The 6,684-nt window shown below is 34.7% G+C and overlaps 1 non-coding gene across 1 annotated transcript; it reads left to right on the forward strand.

Annotated features, from left to right (window-relative positions):
* TRNAI-AAU (transfer RNA isoleucine (anticodon AAU)) lies at positions 1 to 74 on the forward strand. The gene has a single exon. It is a non-coding gene; the product is annotated as a tRNA-Ile (tRNA).
* The last annotated feature ends 6,610 nt before the right edge of the window (positions 75 to 6,684 follow it).

Raw genomic sequence — 6,684 nt, forward strand, 5'->3', positions numbered from 1 at the left:
GGCCGGTTAGCTCAGTTGGTTAGAGCGTCGTGCTAATAACGCGAAGGTCATGGGTTCGATCCCCATACTGGCCAGTTACTTTTTATATACATGTTAATCACGAACAGTTGTGAGCGTAATGTGTTAACATGGCTGATTGATTGACCAAGTTTTGTTAATTTTACTTCTTTTTTCTGTCAATTTTGGCTAATCGCGAAGATGAGGATGAATGGTGATGATTTACATTGGTGAAACGACAAATACAAATGGAGAGCACAAAACACACGTTCCACACAGAGAATCATATTGACTATAGATCTAGGCGCCAGAGATCCTCGTTGGCATGCAACATTGCAGTTACCCGGGTGTACTAGGCGAAAGTGAGGTTGACTTTTGGGCATCTTCTCAAGTCTTACACACCCGTACACTATAAAGAACATGTAAATATTTGTAAAAATCTTAAGACATACTCCCTCTGTCCCATAATTATAGTCCGGTATGCCAAAATGCTAGTACAGAAGTGACAGACGAGGAGGCAGATGGAAAGCACAATTTGTACTGATCCTGGAGTAATAAAGTTGCATGACTCATTCCCGTGTTTCATGTTCTTCTTCTGTATACACCAATGTCACAGTTTGAATATAGGGCAATTATTATGGGACAACAAACAAAGGTGTACCGGACAATAATTATGGGACAGAGGGAGTATTAGATATAAACTCATTTAACAACATTATTTCAATAAAATCAGGAATTGTTAGCCTGAACCTCCACTTTTGAGTATATTGGTCAGTATGCTTCAGTGTTATCATGGTATTTTGCAGAAATATTTTTGTCCATCTCAAGATCATCGTTAATTTTTATAAATAACAAAAGGATTGGTACATTTGTAAATCTTTTTTTTTTTTTTAATTGATTTCTTTTCCGCCATGGCTCGACAGCGCTCGAAAGGGTCTGGGCATATCTCACGCTTGCCAGTTTCCCTCCCACAATCCTACTAGAGGGGTGGAGGGAGACCTTCGACCCGTGACGTGGGGTTAGCAAGTCGAACCCCCAGTCGTTGTAGGAGATTTCCGAGACAGGGTAACGCTACTCGCTCGTAGCTCTCCAATTTCCTCACGATTGTTGGTTGCCACCGTCCACGGCCATCTTTATTAAGGCTGCAATGCTGAAATGTGGCAACGCTGTCCCGCCGGCTTGAAAATCAAGGCAGAAATCATGGTGGGAATATCGAAATTTTCGTTGATTCCAAAGAAAACGAGGGAATCTTAAGTAAAATGTTCTAGTTCTTGTAAATTTCGCATTACGAAATAAGTGGAAAACATGCAGTAACAGTGGAAATATAGATTTGCTGTTAAATAACTGGAAAGAAGGAGTAAAAAATAGGCCAACTTTACATATCATATCAAGCATGGAATGTTTAAGATAATTGTGTAGTTTGCCATTATTTTATGTGCTATAATCTTGGAATAACATTGAGCATCTTATGTAGTAAGTGTTCAATTACTACATAACAAAATTACATTCTTGTATTGCAATATTACTGATTATATATTATTAGAAACAAAATATCAAGAACATATAGCAATTTCTATAATTTTATATGGAATTTAACTTTGATTTTTAATAATCTAGGGTGAGCACTGCGTTCGCACATATAACAGTGAAGGGCTAACCTATAGAATAACTTTCTGGGGAAATGCATATCAGAGTAGATAGGTATTTGTCATATAGAAGCAATCAGTACAAGTCATATTGTGGGGATAAAGAAATCATAGTACTTTACAGGAAGGTTACCATTCTGCCATTTCCATGCTTGTTTATATATTATCTTGTAGATTATTGAAACCTAATTAATGCAAATTCAATGTCAAACTGAAGTGTGTTAGGACAAATACATAAAATAATTAAGCAAGAAACCTAAGATGAAGATATTCACGTCTAAAACTAGAGAAAGTAACAAATGTAAACTTACTATGAGGAGGAAACCTAACAGATCTAACCTACTAAAAAACAAACAACAAAATTTACAAATTAACTGAGGTACAAAAATATAACGGGTCCAAACGTAATAGAAGCAGGTAATTGTTAGGACTTATGTAAAATTACCTAATCTTTTACAGACTATTTGTTCTGTTCTAAATGGCAGAATATAACAAACATTGAGCATCTTATGTAGTAAATGTTCAATTACTACTTGCAATAACCATCATTTTACAAATAAAAATATGTATATAGAGGTAACACAGTTCATATTTGGAGATTTTGCAGTGTCAGAATATATCAGATACACGGCTGGGGGTTCGTCGGGCTGATCACCCGCACCCCAATACTGGTCTAAGACCTCCACGCTATAACATGTGACGGAGGAACAGTGTGGGAGGGAGACCAGCAGTCGGTAGGTAAGCCAAGGCCCGCCATGGGCTGTAGCGCTGTGGGGTTATGTTACAAGGACACAAAACCTAAATAACTTGGTCAAAATAACATCAGTCATCCTGCCTCTATGTCATGGTTATAGCTTTTCGATATCGCTGATTTGTTTTGCACATGATGATTAAAAACTCTTAATGGCATCAATATCGGATGTTTATTAAATTTAATGATTCACATGTAAAAAGCAAGTAAAGCTACTTCGTGAAATGCAGATATACGGCTCAGAAAATCCAATGCATAACAAACAACTTTACAACATACTACCCTAGTTTAATAATGATAATAAAAACAAGTTGAATAAACTCGCGGATATAGTTTGGGCGAATGAAGTTATTACGGGATGAATAGGCTACAAAAAATTATTACTTTTTTACTCGTATGTTTGGACATTTTCTCTAATGTTTTCTTCCGAGCAACATCGGCCGGCTGATGTCACTGTTTACAGGGTTGCCAAATATGGCCATGCACTGGCCCTATTCACAGGCCGAGAACCCAGAGACTGAACCCGGGCGGACTCGAACCCATGCCGCCTCGCAGTCGGAGCCCAAAGCACAGCGCCTTAAGTCAGCACGGCCACGGAGGAGGACAAATTGAAATATTCAAATGTCATTACCACAACATCAACATATCAACACTAATAAGCAAGGACACCCGCAGGAGGGGTGGGGGGCAGGGTCATAGAATTTAATATTATTATTATTATTATTATTACTGCTTTTATTTTTGTTATTATTAGTATCACTAATATTACTTATGTTATTTTAAAATTACATACATTTGTAATTTCCATATTCTGTATATCTATGTAAAATTTGCATAACTGTATACTGACAAAAGCTGTTTCTTATAGTTAGATAAGACTGTAAGTTTAAATGTAACCCTACTTCAAATCATAATAATAATCGTTTATTTTAAGTGTTGAGCACAGTATGAAACCTTATACAGCACTAAGTCAAATACAAATACAAAAGCACAAAGTTACACGAATAAAATACATAAGCTGCAGAATAACGTAACATAACAAGTTAGCATATCCACACCTCAAGTTACAGTTTTCAATGAGATCCATTATATCTCTGATACTAATAATTGTTTATTGTTATATAATATTGTGAAATTAACTGTGTATTGTTCTAATAATAATAATGATCATATTTATTGAAGTGATGATAACGATTAAACAACCACTATGTTATACAAAATTAAAAAATTGAATACATAATTATAAAATAAAACAGTGGATCCTACAATTTTATAAATCAACATAAATTGAAATTGTAGGTTTCAACAAGATCAGCTACTAAACCTCTTGCCTTGTTTAGACATGTGAGAATTGAGATATACCTATGGAAATATCTGGGAATTTTATAAGCTATATTATTCAAAAAGTATTCAATGTGAACTTCGAAATTTAATATCTTCTCTACAAAATTTAACCTTTTCATTTTTCTTCTTTCTTCTAAGGAAAACAAATTCAACTGTGATAACCATTCAGAGTAATGTTGGTCATAGTAATTTTTTTTAAACTTTGTGCATAATAACCTGATAAAAAGGTTTTGAACTGATTCAACTTTTTGAAGGTGACTGGTTGCAGTCAAAAACCATAATTCATTTGTATATTCAAGAATAGGACGAACTATCGTTTTAGACAGGAATATTAAGGTATCTTCCTTTTTAAAAATTTTCCATGAGAAAAATATATAACCAAGCATTCTCTTTGCTCTTTTGCAAATTTCTGAAATGTGCTCATCAAATATGAGAGAGGAGTCTATTACTATTCCTAAGTCTTTATGACTGTCGCACACTTGGATTTTATTTTCATAAATAAAATAGTTGGAGACTATATAATGAACTTTCTTAGTACATCTTAAAACTTTACACTTTCTCAAGTTAATTTCCATTTCATTAATCTTGCACCAATATGTCATTCTATCGAGATCAGCCTGAAGTTGAGCGACATCATTATTTGTTAAAATACTCTTAAAATTTTTTATATCATCTGCATATAGTAAACATGTGCTAGATTTAAAACATAATGTAACATCATTGATAAAAACAGCGAACAGAAATGGGCCAAGTGGCGACCCTTGAGGTACTCCACAAAGTATTTATTTTTTAGAAGAAGTTGTTTCACCAATCTTAACAGAGAAACTTCTATTTACTAAAAAGTTGGAAAACCATTTCAGAAATCGTGGTGATAATCCCATTTGGTCGAGTTTGTAAATTAATAGCTGATGGCTGACACTATCAAAGACTTTAGCCAAGTCAATAAATAAAATATCGGTCTGGGATTGCTTCCTAATGTTAGATTTAAGAGAGTCTATTAAAACCAATAAATTTGTGATAGTAGACCTTTTTCTAAAAAAATCCATGCTGATTGATTGATTGATTGATTGATTTGTTGTTTTAAGTCCACTTTATGCACAGAAAGGCTAATTGGGACTGGACCTACAAATCCATGCTGATTTCCATCAATATATTGTTTAAAAGAAAAAGACAAATAGTCAGCAATTATGTGTTCAAAAACGTTGCCATGGAATTTAATATAGTAATTGGTCTATAATTATTAAGATCATTGGCTTTTCCATCTTTGTTTTTAGTTACAGGTACAATAAACACATTTTTCCAGATATCTGGAAATATTCCAGAAGTAAGTGACATGTTGTAAATTTTAGTTAACAATGGTACAAAAACATCTTTGTTTGCTTTCAAAATAAAATTAGGTATGCTATCAGGACCTATTGAAGACCTGCCTTTTAGTTTGTTAATTGTATCACTTACATCCTTTTCCAAGATAACAGGTACATCAATTAGGTTGGTGTATGAATGAAGATTAATATTTTTAAAATTTACATGACTTCTTTTTGAGAAAGATTTGTGAAAAAGCTCACTAAAAGCATTAGCAATATCATATTCATTGAACAGTACTGTACATCATTATCATAAATAATTTCAGTGATAGTATTTTCTCTCTTCTTTCTATTGAAGTGAAACCAAAAAGCATTCTTGTCACCATTAACATTGTTTTCTAAGGAGGAGTAGTAATGCTCCTTTACATTAGAATATTCCTTTTTAACATCTTTCCTTAATTGGGAATAAGTACTGTAATATACACACTTATTTGTAAGTTTAAATTTATCATGATACCTTCTCTTTTTATTGATCATTCTCTTTAGTTTCCTTGTCATCCAAGGCAGTTGATTGTTTGTTCTTTTAACTTTTGAAGGAATATTATTTTTTAATATTGCATACACATTTCTAGTCAGTTCCATAACAGATTGTTGTACATCATTAGATATTTCAACCATATATGGTAAATGCAACAATTCATTATAAACATTCACATAATCACCTCTGGCGAAATTAAGACATCTATAAATATTATTTTCCCTTGTATCTATCAGTGACGTGCGGTGACGTCGACACTTGGGGTAGCAATGAGTGGCGTGCCCAACGGGTCATAATCCCCCCCCCCCTTTTAGGGCCCAGTATTCCTAAAAGAAGAACGTCAAATACAGAAAAAATTGCGAAGTTAGGAATGACTACAAAAAAATTGTACACATAACTTCCATCCACTTTCGAAAATCAAAAACGATTTGATTTGACTACTGAGCCAGAGATGCCGGTTTTGAATCTCGGTTTGGCAATGGGTGATCTTTGTGTGTCCCTTCATCAAATTTATCGTATCGTCTTCGCGATTAGCCAAATATGGCGGAAAGCGAAGTAAAATAAACCAAATCAAACAATCAGTCAATGAATGATTTGATTTGATTAACTTTTTTTATACATTTGGTTAATCGCGAAGATGATACGACAAAATTAATGAAGGGACAAACACAAAGAACACCCATGTCCAGGTAGAGGTTCGAACCCGGAACTCCTGTGTTGTAGCGCGCTGTAGTAACCACTCCTCCACGGTTGGTTGATTTGACGTTTTAAGTCCATTTTATACAAAGAATGGCTAATCGGGACTAGACCTATAGTTAAATGTGGGATCCGAACCACTATATACCTCCATTGGGTACAGATCCGGGACCACTTCCACTCCCCCACGGAGGTCGGCCGACAACAAACATGTGAGGAAGGCGCTAACCATTCGGATACGTGGGTATCGGTAAAGCAAACTGCATTTTTCCTGAGTAGTAATTTTATGATTAACGTTTTTTCAAAAATTTTGCATTGCTTGATTTCCCTAATTTTCCCATCTCACGATCTCGTTACTGAAGGATCCGGGCTCGAGCCCTGGCCTTTGCATGAGTGTTTCTTTGCAAC

Source organism: Lepisma saccharinum, chromosome 13, assembly GCF_977018435.1.
Source record: "Lepisma saccharinum chromosome 13, izLepSacc3.1, whole genome shotgun sequence".
In the NCBI taxonomy this organism is placed as follows: Eukaryota; Metazoa; Arthropoda; class Insecta; order Zygentoma; family Lepismatidae; genus Lepisma; species Lepisma saccharinum.